Here is a 23351-nt window from a genome sequence, read left to right as displayed (position 1 = left end):
GATCTGACTTGTACCATTATTCATTTGCTGTTCACTATAAAGGTCCCATGAAGTGTTTTAGATGTTGATAATAGTATTGTTTGTTTTTAGGATATCCATAAGCTAGTGCGCACCAAAACAGAGAAAAAATTAGCATTTAGAAAATATAAAACTGATATAAACATGTTAAGCTTATAGTTTGTCACAACCGCTTAAATCTGGGGTGCCCAAACTCTGTGCTGGAGGGCCAGTGTCCTGCAAAGTTTGGTTCCAACCCCAATCAGACACATCTGGGCTAGCTAACCAAGCTCTTACTAGGCTTTTTAAACACATCCGTGTAGGTGTGCTAAGGCAAGTTGGAGCTAAAATCTGCATGAAAACAGCCCCCCGGGACAGACCCTGGCCTAAATGGATCAACGGTTTTATTCATACCTTTAGTTTCTCACTAAATCATGACCAATAAAAAGCCCTCTAGTATCTGACATGCCCCGCCCCCTTCAAGATACTTCTTATATGACGTGCTTGAGCTCAGCCACTCTCACTGGAAGAGCGGTGATAAAACAAAATGCTATTGAGTTTCTGTACTACGTGATTCATGGGTGTTTTCTGTTTATTTACACCAATGAAATGCATTATGGGACTTTGATCTCTGCTTTGTCTACTTTTAATGTTGAATATTCAGTTCTGCAGTTTAACAATGTGACTTTAATTCACATTTAAGTAGTTTGAAATAATATATGTAGAATTAAGTCCATAAAATACTGGCAGTTTTGGCAGTTTATTACCAGGTTTTGCATCATAATTTACAAAACCAACCAAGACAATGTATCACTTCAAACTATTAAATTGTCAATAAACGTCAGTAAACTCCTCAACATCAGTAGTTATTGAAGAGAACATCTAGATCATATAATCCTATTAAAAGGCATAAATAAACAATAACAAAATACACAATTCTCAAAATACGTAAATCTGCTTATTCACAGATATTTTTGCAGTGTTTTTGCAGTGCATTAATGTTTTGAGTTAGTTTGGAGGTAATAAACAGCCTAAATATGGATGAAATAATAATAATTGTCATTCAGTGTAACTAATATTTAGGTACAAAAACAAAATACTTATTTTGCCTAAAAATAGAATATAATAGAACAGAATGCCTTTTATTGTCACATATACAATGTAATAACTGTAGATGATAAACAGTAGTGCAAAAAAGGGGATGAGGAGAGTAGGGAAGTGAAGTAAACAGTTCTAGAGGTTGAACAAGAGATATATACAAGATGTAATATTAATGTAAGAAGATATATAGTAGTGCAAAAAAGATGATGAGAGGGGTAAGGGCAAGGAGAAGTTAACATTTCTGAGGTTAAACGAGAGATATACAATATGTATTACAGTGAAAAGGGTATTGCATAAATACAATTAAATTTTAAGCAAATGTTATATCTTATAATATTAAAGATAAGTAATATCTTTGTATAAAATATGTCAATATGTGAAAATACTGAATTTATATTATATTGTAATTGATTAAAAACGTCCTACTGAGAAAAAATGGTAAAAACAGATGCAAAGAATAAACATTCATTCATTCATTCATTCATTTTCTTTTCAGCTTAGTCCCTTTATTAATCCAGGGTCGCCACATGTTTTACGCAGCGGATGCCCTTCCAGTTGCAACCCATCTCTGGGAAACATCCATACACACAGCATTTGCACTCATAAACTACAATTTACCCTACCCAAATCCCCTGTACTGCATGTCGTTGGACTTGTGGGGGAAACTAGAGCACCTGGAGGAACGCCACGCAAACGCGGAAGGAACATGTAAACTCCACACAAAAATGCCAACTAACCCAGCCGAGGCTCGAACCAGCGATCTTCTTGCTGTGAGGCAACAGCTCTACTGCGCCACTGCATACTCCAAATAAAACCGACAAGATTTCTTGCGAAACAAACTGCATGATTGTCAATAGTTTACGTATTAAAAAAATAAATGAATAACAGACTACAAATGTTTTAAGGTACGAAAAGAAATAAACCTTTAACTTTAAATATGAATACATAATTTGAGTCAATTCTACCATAAACAAAGTCAACATGTGCTTTTCATCAAGTCTTTCTAATAAGCTCTCGACAGATGTATGCTTCTTTTGTTTTTCCGCTGTTACTATAAGTGACTTTTCATTGTGAAAATGTCCTGTTAAAAAGGTCCCAGTGTGAATGTTGCCTCAGGGTCAGCCGGGCCAGACGTCGACACCCCAAAACAGCCATTCCTGGGAAACCAATTTATACATAACATTTGCATTAATAATTACTAAGATCATAAAAATGTAATGAAGATCATCATTTTAATTAATGAGAACTGGCATTTACATATGCATATACCTCCTTTTTTTTTAAAGAAATACTAAAAGAAATCACTGAAAGGAGTACTGTAACTTACAAACCACACCTACAAAAAGCTGGTTCAGTTTAGCTGCACTGCTGGTTCATGTCAATCAGACAGACTGTCAGTCAATAAATAATAGAGCAGTGAAATCAATACAGCTGGACCTTATTGTAGAAAATCACTAGTCATCCCTGCTGCTTAAAGCAAACAGTGTGAGATGTTTGACCTCGAGTGCTGGTGGGACCCCTCATTTTTAACACCTGAGTGTATGATATCAATAGTAAAAGTTCGATATGAGTCCACCACACTAGAGACTGTCTAGAAATACATGAAAGTGTCACTTCTATTACTGGAAGAAACAGATGGAGGCAAATTGATTTCTCATTTCATTACGAAAAATGAGAACAAATGGGTTATGTGGAAGATATATAATGTGCTTTCAATGCAATTATGGCATAGGCCTACAGTATGTAAATCAGTGACTAATTAATCATTCATTTATTTATTTTCCTTTGGCTTAGTCTCTATTTGAGGGTCGCCAAAGAGGAATGAACCACCAACTAATCCAGCATATGTTTTATGCAGCGGATGCCCTTCCAGCTGCAACCCAATAACACTCTTACACACTCTTACACTACTGTCAATTTAGTTAATCCAATTCATCTATAGCGCATGTCTTTGGACAGTGGGGGAAACCGGAGCACCCGAAGGAAACCCACGTGAACAAAAGGAGAACATGCAAACTCCACATAGAAATGCCAACTAAAGCCAAACCAGCAACCATCTTGCTGTGAGGTGACTATTATAACCACTGAGCCACTGTGCTGCCCCTAATTAATAATAACTCACAGAATTAAAAAGTAAATAATAATAATAATAATAAGCTTTAATGTGTATATCCGTTCTGTATTCATGTCAGAATTTGAGGGAGCAGCCATTTTCTGAGGTGTCCGAAACCATGGATGTTTTAATAACTCCCACAATGCACACAGCAAAACGATTGTACAATCCATGTACACTCAACAGCTAGAAAATAACCATAATGCACTATGAAAGTAGTCAAGCCTCTATCCCATGACTATAACACTTGGCTTTAATGCTACCGGCAGACAGTAGACCAGCCTTTACTGTAAACAACAACATGGACACAGAAATGTGAACGTTGTTTGCACTATTGTCTGTTTTAGGTGCCATTGAGCAGTTATTTATTTGTTACATTTAGTTTGTTGACTAACAATAACCAAATGCCGAGCGAGACACATGTTTCCTGTTTATACTAGAACCCGCATGCCCAGAGAGCGCGAATGGTCATGTGATTTACGTTTTTGGTGGCGTAGTGTGGACGGAGATTTGTTCAGAAACACTAGGTGAAATGCTACTGTGGATGCGGATCGTTTTTGATATAAAATGCCATTTTAAAACTAAAACGCACTAGTGTAAACGGGGCCTGAGAGTGTATGAGTGTTTCTCAGTGATGGATTGCAGGTGGAAGGGCATCTACTGCAAAAAAAAAAACATGTGCTGGATAAATTGACGGTTCATTCCACTGTGGTAACCCCAGATTAATAAAGGGACTAAGCCGAAAAGAAAACTGAATGAATGAAAACTTGTATACTTCAGAAATCAATTACTAGACAGCTCGATAAAGATTAAATAACTTTCAGGGTATTCTCAATATTTTTAATGTAATCTGTCTGTGAGATTTACCAAACAAAACACAAATAAGGGTGCTTTCCCACTTGATTCAATGCGTGGACCATACACAAATTTTGATTGTCCCCCTTGCCAACTCCTCAGTTGGTTTGTGTTCAAATTGTCTTTATTCATTCTGAACCCTGGTATGCTTGCATCATCGAGCTGCTGTTGTGTGTACGGCTGTTGCTAGGTGATTGACACAAAAGGAAAGCGCCAAAATGGTAAGATGTCCACACATCCAGTCGTTCAGCTTTTACTCAATCTTTTGGTTTTGAACATACAAAAAGCGACTCGTGTCCATCTGCAAGCAAAATATTATATACATTTAGAACATAACGTGATGTCTGCAGAAGCTGTTAAGAGACAAGCAGACATTATTACTGTGTTAACCCTGGCTCACTTCCACTTGTCAGTGAAGTACAGTATGTGATACACACACAAATGAACGTTGGCGGTTCACTTCCGTTATTTGGTACAATTGCATCCATACCAGAAGTGAAATCGACTAGACTTCGCGTAAACAGTACCCCAGACCACCTCTTTCAGGCGGTATGGTTCGTGGGTGCACACCCGAGTTCAGGAGACATGGTCACACTTGCTAAACATAAACCAAAAGTGCTAGTGTGAAAGCACCCTAAAATGGCATTCTTACTGGTGAATATAGGGAACACAGAATAGCCTAGGAATTTGCACAGAATAGTTAATGATACAGCAATGCTTTCAACATGATTAATCTTTATAAGAGACTCACATTTAGCCTACACATATAGCCTACAAGTAAAAAAAAAAACTTTCATATTATTACATGTATATAATTGCAGCTTTACAATATAACTCAGCAGAAAAACATTGACTTAAGACGTTAATATTAGATTGGATTTAGCTCACCAGCATTTAATGACAATGTTATTTTGACATCTAATAACGACAACAAATGACGTTGATTTTTTATTGATTTTGGGTTGTGCTGGAAAGGGACCTAAATCCAATGTTTAGTCAATGTCATATTGACGTCAAATATTTACATTTATTTTTCAGGTATGGCAACCTAAATCTAACATCTGATAGACATCATATTGGTAATTACCCACATCATTAGATGCTGATATTTTGTTGTTTTTAGGTTGTGTTGGAAAGATGTTGGACGTTGATGTCAACCCCATTTTTATTTTCAGACATAATACAACATCCCACGACATGAGGTACAACGTCAATCTAACATCATGTTGACATCCTGTGCCTGCTGGGAAATTTCAAGTTATTCAGCAAAAAATCAACCCTCAATTCTATTCTTTACACCCAAACTTTTATTACAACAATGCATGCAATGCAATGTTTTTCATAATTACACACCGTACATGTTGCGCTAAAAAAAACTTGGTAAATTTGAGCTATACGATTAAACTCAGCTCAAAAGCGGCGATACTATTGAGGTTTTCCACCTCTGGACTAGAGCGCTGATTAACCTATTGAGAGTTGGTCATGTTTTACTCTACAGATCTAAACAGCTTAATCTACTGATAATGAGAAGCACAGAGGACTGGTCTTTCGGTGGACAGGTACCGCAGCACGTTGAGTTCAAATCACCCAGTAATTTGTCATGTATTTCGTGATGTGGGAGAAGCGGCTCTGTGACAGCGTGACTCTGAGGAAACACAAGTTCATTTCCTTCGACTGTGTGTTCATAAGCCAAATAAATGAAGACTTATTATCTGTAGCGTGCCGTTTCACCTGATATGCCTGTAGATCTTCATTTGAGACGTTTCTAGAAGGTTCCCGGGGTTCTGCAAACTGTTATCAGAAGAGTAAATTAAGATCCTAAGAAATGTTTGAAACCGAGCCAAAACATACAGGAACGGGAATATCAGTGTCCAAGCTGCTCGCCTGGTTGCAAATAATAGACTGCAACAGAGTGACTGATTATACTGTAAAAAATGAAATAAATAAAATAATTTATAGCCTACATACAAAAAGTTGTGTCTTTTGCCAATAAAACAGCTATATATTTATTTAATTTTTATTTTAAATCTTTCAAAATAAATAAATGACCCTCAAATCAGGTTTTAATTTGTCAGCAAGATATATTCAATACTAAAAATATAATCAAACACTTGTTTATATATATATATGGGAGAATGGGGATGAATGTAATGTGGGACGCAAGTAACAAAGCAATTTTCTAGAAGCCCTGACAACATTTGCTTTCCAGGCTACAACAGCACATTCAGCATGCAACCCTTGATGGAGCTGCCAAATATGGACCACTGTGTCCCGCGGTTAGGTCAGATGTGCAGTTTTTAAATGCAAACCGGAAATTATTGTAGTAGCTTTTTTTTTCTTTTTACAAGTTGTTTCTCTTTTCATGCTTCACAGTAATGATCTATCTACAGTTAATTAAATGCCAAGAGTTCCTGTGGGGTGAAAGTAACACTGTTATTTATGTCCCACTGCTTATAGACAACCCTTATTTTTCACTTCCACGTTAGAGTTTGCAGTATTTGGATTCGGATGTTTTATAAGATTAATGCATATCGCCAATAATAATAAAAAAGAATAGATGTTTAGGTTTGAGGACAAACTTTATTGTGGCTTGAGAAAGCATGTTGGAAGTAGTTTATTTAGGTTGAAAACGTATCAAGTTGGTTAAAATAACGTTTAAGATCCCTGCAGACAACAATGTGAACGCTTTAAATACTAAAGCAAGCCAGTGAAAAGCTTTAAAGTTGACCCCTGTGTCTGTGATCTGTAATAGCATGATATTAGCATAATTCCAGCAAGAATTGGCATGATTCTAGCATGAATTACCATGATTCTACCATGAATTAGCATGTTGCTAGCAATTCTAGCAGGAATTAGAACAAATCTAACAAATTGGCATGTTTATTGGCATGATGTTGTTAACATGTTTCTACCATGAATAAGCATGTTGTTAACATGACTCCAGCATGAATTGATATGTTTCCAACACGAATTAGCATGTTGTTAGCATGCTTCTGGCACAAATTAGCATGTAACATTGATTATTATGTTGTTAGCATGGTTATAGCCTAACTTAGCTTGTAACTAGCATGATTCAAACATGAATCAACATGGTGTTAACATGTTTCCAGCATGAATTACCATGTTGTTAGCATGCCTCTACACTCTCAGAAATAAAGGTACACAAGCTGTCACTGGGGTGGTGCCTTTTCAAAAGGTATACATTTGTACTTGAAGGGTACCTTAAAAGTATATATTAGTACCAACAAATTTTAAGAGGAACGCTTTTGTACTTTATAGGTACTAATATATAGTTTTGAGGCATTAATATGGACCTTTTAGGTACAAATTTGTACCTTTTGAAAAGGTACCACACCAGAGACAGCTTGCGTACCTTTATTTCTCAGAGTGTAGCATGAATTAGCTTGTAAGTAGCATGCTGTTAGCATGTTTCTAACATTGATTAGCATGTTGTTTGCACGATTCTAGCTAAAATTTGCACGTAACTAGCATGATTCAAACATGAATCAACATGGTGTTAACATGTTTCTAGCATGAATTTCCATGTTGTTAGCATGCCTCTAGCACAAATTAGCATGCAACTAACATGTTTCAAGCATTAATTAGCATGCTCCTAGCTTGTTTTCATCATTGATTAGCATGTTGTTAGCATAATTCTAGCTTGAATTAACCAATAACCAGCATGATTCCAACATAAATTAACATGGTGTTAACATTTTTCCAGCATGAGTTACCATGTTGTTAGCATGCCGCATGATTCAAGCATTAATTAGGATGCTGTTAGCTTGTTTCTAACACTGATTAGCATGTTGAACTGGAATTTAAAATAAAGATTCTGTTTAATATTTTTGGCAAAAATAAAGAACAAAATATGTTTGCAGTTAGCATAAACACATGCAGTCATCATAGCCATTATTTCACTCGTGTGTTACTTTCATCCCTGCCAAAGTAACAATGTGTAACTTTTGTTCAAAGTGAAGTTATATTAGGTTGTTCTCACTGATACAAAATAGCAGCTGATTTTGATAGAGCACTCTTGTGGGTTAGTAACCACAGCAAAAACATATTTCTGTTAAAAACATTACCTTTTAAAATTAGGGCTTTGTGAAAAATGGCACTTTTGTCCCCTCTCTCAACTATATATTTTATTTATTTATATATTTCATGTTAATGCATCTGTTGCAATTAATGACAAAGTAATATTGTTTTACCCAGGTTGACAATTATTTTTTACATTTTAAAGGTACAGTATGTGAAACATTAAAGCAGACACTTTTCTACAGCAAAGATTACTCTATAAAACAGTTGTGTTTTTTTAGATACTTATAATATGGAAAATAAAGCCTATTTTATAAGCCTATGTTGTGGCGTCACTGTGACACAGTGGGTAGCATGATCGTCTCACAGCAAAACAGTCACTGGTTCGAACCTCGGCTGGGCTAGTTGACATTTCAGTGTGGAGTCTTGCATGTTCTCCTTGTGTTGGTGTGGGTTTCCTCCAGGTGCTCTGGTTTCCCCCACAAGTTCAAAGACGTGGCACAGGTGAATTGGGTAAGCTAAATTGTCTGTAGTGTATGTGTGCGAATGAGTGTAAATGGATGTTTCTCAATGTTAGGTTGCTGCTGGAAGGGCATCTCCTGCGTAAAACATACTCTAGATAAGTTGGCGGTTCATTTCACAGTGGCGATTCCAGATTAATAAAGGGACTAAGCTGAAAAGAAAATGAATTAATACATTTTTTTGTTGTTGTTTCTCAGAATGTATTAAATATAAAAAAATAATACAAATATAGATGGATTTTCTTTAGTTTTTGTAAAGTTAAATATATTTTAAGACAAAACATTGACATATTATTGCACCAATGACATCAGACTACGAAATGTATTTGAAATAGTTTAAGCAGAAGCCCGAAAAAGATCTCTTCCCTCCACTGTTGATGTGGAGTGTATGTTACCTCTCCCTTCCTGACGACAGTTTTCATTAATGTTTAGTTCACTTTAATGTCTTTCACAGAAACAGAAAGTTAATATAATTCAAATAAATCCTCTGTTTCACACAAATCAGTTCTACAAGATCGCCGTGAAGGATTAAATGTGGTATTTCAGTTAACAGACACTCAAAACTTTTATTTATTTAGAAGATAAATAAAAGTGGCAGTTTATTGGAAAAAGCTCAGTGAGATGGTGCTACGTTAAACTAGATCGTTGCATAGACATTGCTAAACAGTTGTCAAAACTTTTCCAGTGATTTTTGCTCTTTTAAGTATTTAAAAGAGGCTTGTGCTTGCCTCCATCTGCAGCAAAAGTCCATCAAACAATGTCTATGGCATTTTGACCAATTTCATCTGCCAAGTTTATTTACTCACAACTATGGGTCAAATAAGAACAAACAGTTGAGTTTAAAATTTTGTTTGTAAATTAAACCCAACAAGTAAGTTTGTCCATATTTAACACAGTAAAAATACACAAGTTTTAAGGTGTTGGTCATGCCTATTGGACAAAGTTGGATATTTAATAACATACTCACCATTAAACTATTGTCTGTGTATACTTTCCTTTCGGTCATACAAACACAGTAAGAGTAGCCCTGGCTCTTCTATGCGGTATAATGGTGTTGTATAGTGGCTTTTATTTTGAAGCTTTCAAGAGTACATAAAAAAAAAAGAAAAATCACCAAACCAATCCATATTTAACTCAATTCATGTTTATTTCTGTAGCACGTTTACAACGTAGATTGTGACAAAGCCATACCTGTCAACATTGGCAAGTGAAAATAAGGGATATGCCCACCATAATCAGGGGTTCCTCCGAGCCTGATCATAGTAAATTGTAACGGAGGGTCTAACACAGAGGGATCCATTTGCAGTATATTTATTAAACAGTTTAATAACAAATAGCACACAGATGTTAAGCGTGTGCAAATTTACATAAAACACAGTTGTAGTTAGTCGAAGGGCTGGTGGCTGGCAAACACAAGGCGAGTAGACAGGCATGAGTCAAAGGCAGGCAGCGAGGATCAAAGTCAGGATGCAGGCTAGAGTTCAGGGCAGGCAAGACAGAGTCAAGATACAGTCCAAAGTTGTCAACGGGAAAGCATGCAAGGATCAGCAAGCACTCAGTAGTGTTAGCCAGGGCAAAACAAGACTTCGCGCTGTACTGGAGTGAGAGTGTGGCTTATATCAGTGAGTGTGGGTCGTTAGCGGGATGAGGTACAGGTGTGTGTGCTTATCAGTTTAAGTGGATGACGTAATGTCTAGAAGTCCGGTGATGATGACCTCTGCTGGCCAGCGAGGGGAATGACTGGGACCGAGTCGGTGACAGTAAATAAACAGTTAAATGGTTAGAAATATGTTTTATTATTATTATTTACACAAGAAAAAATTAATACTATACATTAGCAGCAAATACATTAGCAAAAAATTCAGCTAATTCAAATTATTAGCTATTATAATGAAATAGAATCAAGCTATCAAATCTCATTAACCGTTTCTTTATAACTTACACATTCTGATTAAAGAGCAACGAATGAATGTCTTATTTATTTTAATTTTTTTTGTTTGATTACATTAAATAACAGGTGTCACTTTAAAAATGCACCCATCTAACGTTATAATGAAAGTAATCAATTGCTTTGCTAACTTTTTTATGCTCATTTAGAATGAAATTAGTTGTGTTTGATTAAAAAAAAAACACCAAGATCAACATTTTTAGACATTATTATTATTAATTATGTCTATATGTCTGTTTAAACATGCACCTAAAACCCAGAATTTCACTCTGCTTCAAATCGCGTGTACAGAATACGTTTAGGAAACAGTGTCTATTTATCACTATGGAGTGCATCAGCTGACAGTCAAGCACCGGTATATGATTGTTTTGAGGATTGCATATGAAAAGGAGACGGCACCTGTAATAAAAAGGAAAGGGAATCTCGTCATTTTTATATTTATTTCAAAGAGTTTTCATGCCTAACTAAAGCGAAAGCACAGAAAAGACTCACATTTAAGAGCAAGAGGCGGCCCTTAGTGGTTCAGCAGTAAGGGTTGCGTATAAGTAGGATCGGCTCTTTAATGTTTATTTGCCACCCTTTAGTGAAAGACTGAAAATACAGGAGAAATACGCAAAAATATGGGATGATAGCAAGATAGAACTGTAAAATACGGAAGAATCCCGGAACAAACAGGAGGGTTGACAGGTATGATCAAAGCAACTTTACATAGAAGTTTTAGTAAATTGAAACTGTGTCAGTCCAGTTTTTAGAGTTGAAGTTCAGTTTTGATCAGTTCAGTGTGGTTTAATTTTCACTGCAGAAAGCCCAAACACTAAAGAGCTCAGTCGTGCATGACCTTTTGTCCTCTGGCCAAACTTCCTCTGCAGAGCTGCAGTTTAGGCACCGGAGGCTGGAGAAAGCTATACGTCCATCGTGGAATCGGCATTTGTGTAAGTAGGTCACCAGCAGGTGATCAGGCTGGCATACGAAATCAATGTAAAGACTCGACTGTCACAATGGTCTTTAAGAAATAAATCTTATGCTCTCCGCTCCTTAGTGACCGCCACAGCATCAGCTCAGGATACGGCCTGGTCCAGGATTACGGATACCTTGGCTTCATTTCTTCACAAGTATCAGATCGCATCAACGGCGCTGCATAATCTCTAGTCCATATGCCTTCAGGAGGTTAACACAAGTCTTATGAAGCAAACCAATGTGTTTTTGTAACAGAAATATGTTAAATTATTTAATTATAAATAAAATTCACTAACTTCCAGAAGCATCCAAATACATATTATTTGAGACCTCTGTATTTGATGTTTATCATGCTTTAACTCCCTGGCGGCAAATGGGTTATGCCTAGTTCAGACTGCGTGATTTTAGCCCCGATTTTGGCTCGCCGACAGGTTTTGAGAAATCGCCGACAAATGCCTGAAATTACAGGCTAATCAGTGCTTGTGCACGTGAGTGACAATCACACAGTATGAACTATCAAAGACGCGATCTGAAAGAATCGCCGATGAGTCGCCGATGCCTGCGAGATTTTTGGCATGCTAAATATCTGGAGCTGTCGGCGATTCAAATCATGCTGTGTGAAATGAGTTTTGACTGAAAATAATATCGGCGACCACCTGCAGCCAATGGGAGAGCGGCATTCACTTGTGTGTGCGTGTGTGTATACCTGCTGCAGGCCAGTGGGAGGCTGGGAGAAAAGTTAAAAGCGCTCTTTTTCGGTTTATTTGGACCCAGGAAAGGGAGGACACACTAGTGGAGGTTTGACAGGACTCAGGAGCAACCGTGTCTGTTTGACGTTTCATACAGAAAGAAATTAGTTTATTAGCAACGTTGAGGAGAAATGGCTAATTCCCTTTAAACCCAGGTGAGCAAATATGTACATTTTCTACCCCATTAAAGGATTCTTTCTCATTAATAATAACAAAAGATATACTACGTGTTTTTGGCTGTGAGACGTAGTTTGGACGAAGTTGTCGGAGATTCTTCCTATAGTAAAGTCATGCAATGTGAAAGTCCCTATCGCCGATCCATCTTGCAGTGTAAACAAAGCAGCGACGAAACGCTAGCCCAGATAGTCATGCAGTGTGAAAACATCTGGGACACGACTACTTTTAAAATCATGCAGTCTGAACTCGGCATTAGTTTGATGACAGATTTTTAGTGCATTAAATGCTTCAAAACAAAAGCAACTAATGCACTACCATTATTTTAATCATGACAACAGGGGATCGGATCCAAATGAAACTTAATTTAAGAGTAGTCAGGCAGACATGGTTAGTACAGGAGCAAATGGTAGCATAAAGGTAATCTAAAAGAGTGGTCATGGAACAATACAGGCGAATGCTTAGTAATGCTCACTACTGATAACAAGATAACAAGATGTGAGAGTGAGTGGTGTATAGTCCATGTAACCATTCAGCGTTGCTTATGTAATCAAGAGGTGAACTGAAACCGGTGTGTGACTGTAGGACATGTAGTTTGGTTCAGTGGCAGATGCAATGTGTAGAGTGCCCTCTAGTGTGTCTCATGGGCACTCAACTTGCTGACCGTGACAATTATTGTACAGCATGAAAGAGCTAGGGGTGGCACGATGGCTCAGTGGTTAGCATTGTTGTCTCACAGCAAGAAGGTTGCTGGTTCGAGTTCCGGCAGGGTCAGTTGGCATTTCTGTTTAGAGTTTGCAGGTTCTCCCCGTGTTGGCGTGGGTTTCTTCCAGGTGCTCCTGTGTCCTCCACAGTCCAAAGACATGACGAATACAGGAATAGTTGGTGGTTCATTCAGCTGTGGTGACCCCTGATGAATGAATGAATGGATGAATGAATGAACAAGGATAAACTTTACAACAGCTTTACAGTGGAGTAAATTATAAGGTAATTTTTATTTTTGGGTGAACTTGGGGTTAAGCCTTTGTTCAAGTTTATGCAGTCAAACTAAAATATATGGGATCTCCACACTTCATCTAAGCAATACTGGTTTGGCCCAACATGTCAGACATGATCAGAAGTGGTGAAACACAGTCCTGAAAGACAAATGTCTCAGTAAAAGAATCGTTATCACACATCCCTCACATCTGACAAGCGACATTCATAATGGTCAGTCCGTAACTGTAAACAGATCTGGAATGTTTTAAGATCCATCATGACTCGGGGAAAACTGTTTCCTTAACCCTGGGATAGAGCGAAGGGTCACGCTGCTGCTGTGGGCCTATTGAAAACAGGCTGCTCTGAAGAACAAGACGGAGAAAGATGGAGAAGAGAGAGAAGGGTGAGACCCTTGGTTCATACGCAGGCTTGGGCACAGGCTTTATTGATGTGATTTTAATGGGATGATTTGTCAACTATGTTAAAGCTGCTCTGGTTTTTCACTGCTATGGAAATTTTTATAGCCATACATGAATCGCTCATTACTCATTGGAAAATTTCCTAGCTCTTTATGTGTGCAATTTGGTATAGAATGTATTCATTGGCTACGTCATCAGTAACTTTTTATTTAATGATTAATCACTTCAAGTTTTTGGCTTCATGACACCAATTAAACCACAGTGAACTTGATCGTTAACTCATTTTCATGATAGATTACTTATTACTTATTATATTACCATTAACAGACAGAGGCACATTTTAAATCTTTTGAAGTTGTTCTATATATTGTGAGCCCAGTTCCTTATTAAAGCTTTGAAATATTTATTTTCTGAAGTTTTAACATTGATGTTTTCCCAATGTAATTGCTTGAAGATTTTAAATGACTAACTATAGTGTTGAAAATTTATATAATGGATATGTTTAATAGCTTCAGAGGTGTTTAAAAGCAATAAAGAGCTTTATTATTAATAAAAGCAATACTTCTTGTTTTGAAGTCTCTAGATCAGGGGTGCCCAAACTTTTACTTATGAACGACCAAAAACCAACCTTGATTGAGGCTAGTGGACCGAAGGTAAATATAGTTGCCATCTGTAATCTTTTTCATTTATTGAATAATGTTTAAAAATAACTATAAAACATTACTTTATTTTAACTATTCATTCATTAATTAATTCATTCATTTTCTTTTCAGCTTAGTCCCTTTATTAATCTGGGGTCGCCCCAGCGGAATGAACCGCCAACTTATCCAGCATATGTTCCACGCAGCAGATGCCCTTCCAGCTGCAACCCATCTCTCCATACACACTCCTTTATACTATGGACAATTGAGGCGACAGCACTACCTACTGTACCACTGCGTCGCCTTATTTTGCCTAATACCTCAGAATTCCTTAACATTTAATGATGAACTTATTACAGTCAATACAAAAACGATATAATTTATAACAAAATGGAGTTACCTTTGCTCAGCAATGTCTTCTGCATAGTCCTCTATCTTTCGAGTGACGTTAAAATTTTTAAAAATCAGATTCACTTACAACATTTAATTGAATCAATTCATTTCAGTTTGTAGTTCAGCAATAAAACAAATTTAAAAAATTATGTCAAGTAATAAATGCTGATCTCTGTGTTAAGGCATTCGCCCCAACCGTCTCTATCTATCTCACTCTCTTCTCAGATGGGGTGGTGGGCCAAATCAAAGGTTACAATTGGTCAACTTTGGCCCGCGGGCCCTACTTTGGGCATCTTTGCTCTAGATTATCATTTTTGGTCAATGAGGAAAATATTTCCAAATTAAGCAAACAGTCACGTTTCTGAAAAGAAGAGGCCATTGTTTTGGACGAAATAAATTTTTTACAGATGAAATTATTCAACCTGAAGAGGAAAGGTTTAAAATGCCTGCAATTGCAGTGTAACAAAGTACAGATGATCAAATTTAGTGACTTGACCTGACAGCTATATTTCTCAAAGTCAATTAGCCGAGTTGTTGGTGGTAAAATTCATTTATTTATATTCCTTCAGCTTAATCCTTTTATTCATCACGGGTCACCACAGTGGAATAAACCGCCAACTTATCCAGCATATGTTTTATGCAGTGGATGTCCTTCCAGCCACATCCCAGTACTGAGAAACACCCATACACTCTCATTCTCACACTACAACCAATTTAGTTCATCCAAATGCCAACTCCTCCAGCCAGGACTCAAACCAGCAACCTTCTTGCTGTGAGGCACCCACACGAAATTGGGGAGAACATCTCCCAAGGGCATAGAATTGGCATGGATGGTGGGGACGTTTCTCCACAATATCCACCAATAACTGAAATATCACTACTAAAAATTTAATCGACTTCAAAATAAAATAATGCTATTTCAACCCTTAGTAACCTACACATGCACAATGTCAAGTTCGCTATGAGTTCATCATAATACTATTATCCAAGGCAAGGACGTGGAATTGGCATGTATGGAGGGGACGTGACCCCATCAATATCTACCAATTACTGAAATGTTCTTAGCGATAATTTATTCGACAAAATAAAATAATGCTTCCTCAACCCAAAATCAAGTTCGCTACAAGTTCATCATGATACTATTAACCAAGGCTGTGCAATTAATCGAAATTCAGTTTTGATTTTGGAAAATTTTAATTTTGGTTATGAAAAATCATAATCGAGATAAAACAGTTAAATTGCGTCACACACCTCTCCAAATTTCTCTACTTTCATAGCTACCCACAGCCCGACTGCAGTAAAATCATGTGAGTTGCCTTTTTGAGCATGAATCGTGATTGTTATTTGTATTATTAAGTGTTTATTTCATATTATTAAGTACTTTATTCTGTTGAATTTGTGCTGTTTAATGCATGTGCACCAGGGATGTGTGTCGCCACCAATGTCAAGACCAAATCTGCACCCTTGCAAACTCCACTGACAAAGTCGGGGCTGGCTCCAGTGACCTTCTTGCTGTGAGGTGACAGTGCGAACCACTGAGCCACCCGTGCCACCCCTGGGGTTAAAATAATGCATCTACATTATACAACCATCATGTTAAAGTTAGTTTAGGCTGTGAGACACAACATTTGCATTTCCTGAGAACAACAGGTTTCTGATATATTGTGCTAGCTGTGGTTTGTCAAAGCAATGGATTTGGCGTCTGATTGGTTGGCTGACCTTTGCTTGGTCTTTCAATTATCCAGTGAAAAATCTAAGTTCCGAATGAAAGCAGTTTTTTGGCAGGACACTTTGGTTTCTTGAAACATAAATTCTAAAACTACATTCTGCTCTGGGTTAAAAATTGCTAACAGCGCAAGATGAAATGCTTTCAAAAACACTTTTAAAATATTACTGTGAACGTGCATTGAAAAGACATAGTTTGTCTTTAAGCTTGGCAAGACAGCACAAACACAAATGACAAAATTTCACGTCAACATGAATGAAGTGCTTGTCAAGACACAACGAAGTCAGCCAAAAGTCCAGCTTTCCCAGAAAACCAATTATTTGAATATGAACTTTTGTATATTTCCACAAGATCTGCAACGCAGTAAAGTTGGTCATAAATGGTTTCACACATCGACCTAAATGTTTCTAAAACACCCAATATCATATTTACCCACATGTCTGCTTGCCAGATCTTGCTGTTTGACATCCCCTCTTTGTATCCGAAGGCTAACAGCATATGGAAACGCTATAAAACAACGTTGAATAGCACCATAAATGATTTCTTGCAAAAACACTAAGTATTATTCTCAGTTCTAGGATTGATTTAAAAGACAACTTGGCCTCATTGCTCCCTGCAAATAGGAACAACCTGCTCTCCGTTATGGCTTCCTATGTGCAATTAAAGGAAGTTATTATTGGAGGCCGAATAAGCAAAGCCTTCATTGAGAGCAGATGAGATATATGACCGGCCGGGTCGCTCAGCCCAGGCTACGTCAAAGACATCAGGAGCCTCTTTTGGTCCTGCAGGAGCAATAACCACAGTAGCAAATGAGCCGATCCAGGTTCCTCTAGGGCTATTGAGGGAGCACATCAGTCTATTACAAGAGTGCACCTTTTTTGAGCATCAAGAGGAGGTTCAATGAAGATGGAGATTATGTCTGTGGGATCGGTATGACATTCAGAGGGACCACACAGGTGAAAGGTCACAGGACCCCGGTCTGGGTGGCATGATGGAATGCTCTGAAAACTGCGCCCCAGGGGTACCATGAGGACACTGTGAAGGAGCAATGGGAACCATTTCATGGATCATTTTGGGTAGCGTGAAAACATTTTAGCATGACCCTATTCAGTGGTGAGTCCATCCTGTGGAAAAATCCATCTTAATAATGCAACTTGTTTTAGGATTGGGAACTGGCTTCAAGCTGGTCTAAACAGTGATGATGTATTTTTGTATCCTACCCCAGAGGAAAGCATAATAACCCAATAAGATTTAACTTACACTTTTTTTAAAAATGCTGGGATGTCGCATTTAGGCTAATGCTTTTTCAATTAAATATAAATGACACGTTTTATCCTAACAGTTAAGTTTGTCCATGTTTGACCCAATGTTGAGTTATAACAAACCAACATTTTGTAGAAAATCCAAGTTCTAGATTCTTCAAGATCTATAATGCTAAACACTAAACCACTTGAATACGATAATGACTAGCTCGAACCTGCTAATGAGTTGTAGAATTTACTACAATCTAAAAATGCTGGGTTGTTTTTATCCAGTTTTGGGTAAATATGGACAAAACCAACTGCTGGATTAATTTTTGGAATTACCAAGAAGGACCACATTTAACCCAATGTTTAGGTTTTCCGACATTTTACCAAATCTGGCTTGAAATAACCCAGCATTTTTCAACTATAGTGACTAGCTTGTACTAATCAATTTGATTTAATGTCCAGCTTTAAATAGCTAATGTGCTAACAACCAGCTTGGACTACCTAATACGTAAATTACCAGCTTGAACCAGCTAATGACTAATAGTGAATTAGTTAATGAGTTAAAAAAACAGCTTGCTAATAAGGTAATGACCAACTTAAACTATAGTTTTTTTAATCTATAGAAGAGTTTGGACTAATTAATGGCCATCTTAAGGAAGACATACATGGTCAGTCAGCTTGAACAAATGAGCTAATGACTAGCTTGAACAAACTAATCAGTAAATAGCCAGCTTGAAAGCCTTGGTCACATTAGAGTTTGAGCAGGTGAAATTCTGTCATATGGTGCTGTGAAAAGAGGCAAGATTAAACAAGATGATTAGATGTTTAAAAAAAGTGAGGGATTGCTCCATATTGGTGTCACGTGATGTGATTTTACAGGTCAGAGTTCACCAAGCTTAAATTTTGCTATGCAGCAACATGTAGATTGGTTACAAAAACTGTCAAAAGCTGTGGTCACACTGGACTTCACACTGCGCCCCATAGACTTCCATTTATACACACACAAATGTGTCAGACCGAAAACACAAGCTTGTGTGATGAGTTTCGCAGTTCGCTGCATTGCAAAGTTCAAGCTTGGTGAGCTGCAAAATCATATCATGTGACTGCGTGAGAACAATGAAAGATCAAAACATGACCTCTCTGGACAGAAATATCATATATGGACGTTTTCTTTTTTAAATGTCTAATCATTTTGTTAATCCTGCCTCTTTTCACAGCGCCAACTTTGCATGCTCAAACTAAAGTATGACCGCAGCATAACAACTTGCTAATAAACTAACAACCTGTTTGGACTAGCTAATGAGTTAATGACCAGCTTGAACCCACTAATGGCTAACATCAGCAACAAGCTAATGACCCAGCTAATGTGTTGATGGCCATCTTGAACCAGCAAAACCAGGTCATCTGGTCAGTTTTTTTCAGCAGGGTAGAAGTGGAGTACAAGGAGTTGTGGCTAATGTTAATGGATTCTGTGGGAGTGATGTGACTGAATTGGTCTCTGTGTTTGCAGAACCGCTTGGCATGGTTTCATCACCATCCTGGGACCATAAACACAGAAAGGTCTGACCTCAGGCCATTTATCCTCAACCCTGACCAGTCACATCAGAGTCATCGACCCACCAGGCAGCCCTGGCACTCCCAAAACAAAGAAATTGCCATAAAAAGTTATATCGAGCTATGCTAAATTATATTGATGAATTAAGTAGATGACAAGACTGCTTGAAAATCTCACAGAGCTTCACTTAAATATGAGACATATTTTATGCCAGAATGCAATCACTAATTTCATAGTTATATTATTTTTTTAAATAGCAATCTTATATATATATATATATATATATATATATATATATATATATATATATATATATATATATATATATTTTTTTTTTTTTTTTTTTTTTTTTGTCATAATTTATAGTATTAGCAGACTATGACATTTCAATCAACACTATGATAATAAAGAAATCCTGGCATCATCATCGATCCTCTTGGATTATATCCATACATGTTCAAAACTTTAGCCACACACAAAGTAGGCCTTCAGAGGTTTTTGGACTTCAAGTTACCGAAATTTCTAAAATGAACATATCTTTATGTTACAAAACTGCTAGCATTGCAGTATAGTTAGCAATAGTATGCTGTTCGCATGTCTTAGTACATTAGTAGCCTACATATCTTAGTACATCCTGGCACATTATCAGCTTCATTCATTCATTAATTTTCCTTCAGCTTAATCCCTTTATTCATCAGGGAACCGCATACTTATCCAGCATATGCCCACAGCAGATGCCCTTCCAGCTGAAACCCAGTATTGGGAAACACCCATACACTCTCACATGCACACACATAAACTTCGGCTAATTTAGCTTACCCAATTCACCTACACCGCTTGAACATGCAAATGCCGCGTAGAATCGCCAACTAAGCCAGCCGGGACTCGAACCACCAACCTTCTTGCTGTGAGGCAACATTATTTTTAGCTCACCTAACATGTGCATAACATATCTATTCATCTTTGAACACATTATTTACCAATGTTCTTTGCATGTTTCAGTATGTTTCTAGCATTAGTAAATACACCGCCAGCTTATGTATGCCACTAGCACACTGTTAGCATGTTTCTAGCAAATATTATGCTAAACATGTTTTATGTAATGTTGTCAGCATGGTTCCTAATATTTTGTGGCTTTAGCATATTGTAATACATTACTAGCATGTTTAATACATTGTTGGTATGTTTTAGCACATTGTCAGCATGTTTCTAGAATTAAGGTTTTGAGCTATATTAGCTATTCAAATGTCTAAAATCAACATATCTTTGCATTAAAGGGCACCTGTTTAACTTTTTTTACAAGATGGAAGATAAGACTTTGATTTCTCCAGAATGTGTCTCTAAAGTTTCAGCTTAAAATACCCAACAGATTATTTATTGTAGCCTCCAGAATGTGCCATTTTTTTGTGTGTGAGTACAGTGTAGCTGTTTTTGTAGCCTGCGGCTTTAAATCCAAATGAGCTTCTTCTGCCTGTCCACTGTTCCCACCTGCGTGCCTGCTTCTCAATATGCATTACATCAAATCAACAGCAGTCAGTGATAGAGACAGATTCAGATGAAGCTGAAATACTAGTTAGTCATAAATACCAAGTAAGTTTATTTGATGTATATGTTGTGGAGTTTATTCAAGCATTTCTGGAATGGTGAGTCTCAAACAAATGCTGTTGGCAGTACACACACACATATTAGTGTTTACTGACAGCATGCGGCTGTGGTGATTGTATCGCTTCTGTAGACTAGGGTTTGGCAATGTCGACTAAATTTGGTATCATACGATGTCTAATGTGCGATGGACAATAGCATTGTCATTGTAGGCGGCTGTGAATTAATTATTTATGAATAATTCATTAATTCATAACAAATTATTTGTAGCTTACTGTTTCAACTACCTGACCCGCATGATCTTTGTTTTACTTATAACCAAATCATAAATAAAGATCAGTTACACACAAATTACCACTTTTTAATCCCCTTTTTACACGAGACTCTGGCTTAAATAGGTAGAGTGATTTGTGTCATTATAATGGCGTCGACAAACTTGGTTGGTAAAAAAGGTGCACAACCAACAGGAAGCAACCAACAGTATCTGAGATTTTCTCTAAAATTACCAACTACAAGCTTGAAATGGAAAGATTGAAGCAGTGAACGGATGCTGTGACGCGTTACCTGATAGATTCAAAAGACAGAAGAGTCGTTAGAGACAAGATTAATTAAATATTACCTTTAACAACTATAGTGAGACTAGATCCAGAGGTACATCCTTGATAAACTGTCTGAAGTGCACTGCTTTCTGGACTGACTGCTGGAGCTCAGACGCTGCAGCGCATGACAGAGTTTGTGTGTGTGTGTGTTTGTGTGTAGTCACGTGATGTGCATTTTCAGAGGTATAGTCTGGAAGGAGGGCTTTTGAGAAAAGCTAGATGAAACACCAGTGTGGACATGGATCGCTTTCATTCTAAAATGCCATTTTAAAACTTATTAGTGTAAATGGGGCCTACGTGTGTATTTTTTGCGAGCGGGTTGCTGCTGCAACGGGGGTGCAAGTACAGTGGTAGAGGCAGATTTGTTAGTTTAGCTAGCTAGAGTGTAGCTAGAAAGCTTTTTTTCATATGCTAATTGTGCATACATAGCATTGAAGAAATGTAAAAATATTTTACACAAGGTGTAAAGAAATATTGCACTAAATTAGAAATACCTAAACATATATTTAAAAAAAAAAACATTTTAGCTAATGGCTAAAGCAAACCTACAGCAAAGCTTAACAACACATGCTGTTAAGAACATGGCATTCATAACACATCTAGTCATAACGTATACTTTCTTTGAGAAAAAAGATATTATTGAGATGGAAATAATGTAGGTTATGACTTTATGTGGTGATACAGTTATACATAATTCACCATAGCTTACATAGGTCATCTTATTCTGTTCTTTCAGGAAGCATTTGTCGTCAGTATTTTCCTGACTTAATTGTATGGTCTTTGTAATCACAATGCTTTATGTTGCTCAGTGTTTAGCTGTAGATTTCCTTTACCCTTTAAGGACCTTAGTGTTGTGATAATCTTTTTTGCCCTTTAAGGACCTGTGTGTTTTGATGACGGGTTTTTGAAGGAAGTTTCAGGAAGTTTGTTGTTGGCAATAAACGACACACGCATTTCGTGTGCTCAGCTAGAAAGTGCGTCTGCGACTATTTATTGACCCTTTCTACACTGGTGACCCCGACGCTTGTTTGCTGAACGTATTCAGTGCAACAACGATGACCGCGAACGCTGTCACGCTTAAACTCCCGGAGTTTTGGGAATCATCGGCGTCCGCTTGGTTCGCCCAAACCGAAGCTCAGTTCGCATTACGAGAAATCACCGCAGATGCCACGAAGTACTACTACGTTGTATCGGCATTAAACAGTTCAACGGCGTCCAGAGTGGTGAGCCTGCTAAAAAACCCTCCAGCAACGGGGAAATATGACTCTCTTAAGGCACATTTATTGAAAACTTTTGAACTTTCTGACGCTGAGAGAGCCAACAGGCTTTTCTCTCTCCAAGGACTGGGCGACAGCAAACCCTCCGAGCTTATGGACCGAATGATGGATCTCCTTGGTGAGCACAAACCGGATTTCCTTTTTGTCCAGCTGTTTCTGCGCCAGCTACCTGCCCACGTACGAGCAGCACTAGCCAACACAACGATAACTGATTGCCGGGAGCTAGCTGAAGAAGCTGATAAATTTTTTTTGGCAAGCCAACAACACTCTGTGTCTGCACTTTTCCCCGTGCACGATATTTCTACGCCACCAGAAACCCCCACAGTTTTCGCTGCAACTTCTCAACGACAGCTACCTCCTGGCCTGTGTTTCTACCACGCAAAATTCGGAGCCAAAGCTAAACGCTGCCGTTCTCCGTGCAGTTTCGGCAGAACGGGAAACGCCAAAGCCGGCGCTCA

At 37.6% G+C, this 23351-nt stretch overlaps 1 long non-coding RNA gene across 4 annotated transcripts in view; it reads right to left on the bottom strand.

The window, feature by feature from the left end:
* Positions 1-4289: 4289 nt before the first annotated feature.
* The window catches only part of LOC141380293 (uncharacterized), a 52733-nt gene continuing 33671 nt past the window's right edge, over positions 4290-23351 (bottom strand). Inside the window, exon 8 of one of the 4 annotated variants that reach the window (XR_015522164.1) lies at positions 4290-5857. This is a non-coding gene — a long non-coding RNA (uncharacterized LOC141380293). Of the gene's footprint in view, positions 5858-10624; positions 11732-23351 lie in introns of those variants that run through there. The other 3 variants (XR_015522165.1, XR_015522163.1, XR_015522166.1) reach the window with 3 other exon arrangements.

This window comes from Danio rerio, chromosome 22, assembly GCF_052040795.2.
Source record: "Danio rerio strain M-AB ecotype USA chromosome 22, GRCz13ab, whole genome shotgun sequence".
Taxonomy (NCBI): domain Eukaryota; kingdom Metazoa; phylum Chordata; class Actinopteri; order Cypriniformes; family Danionidae; genus Danio; species Danio rerio.
Note: the sequence above shows the minus strand (reverse complement) of the source record. Positions and strands in the feature narration are given on the sequence as shown.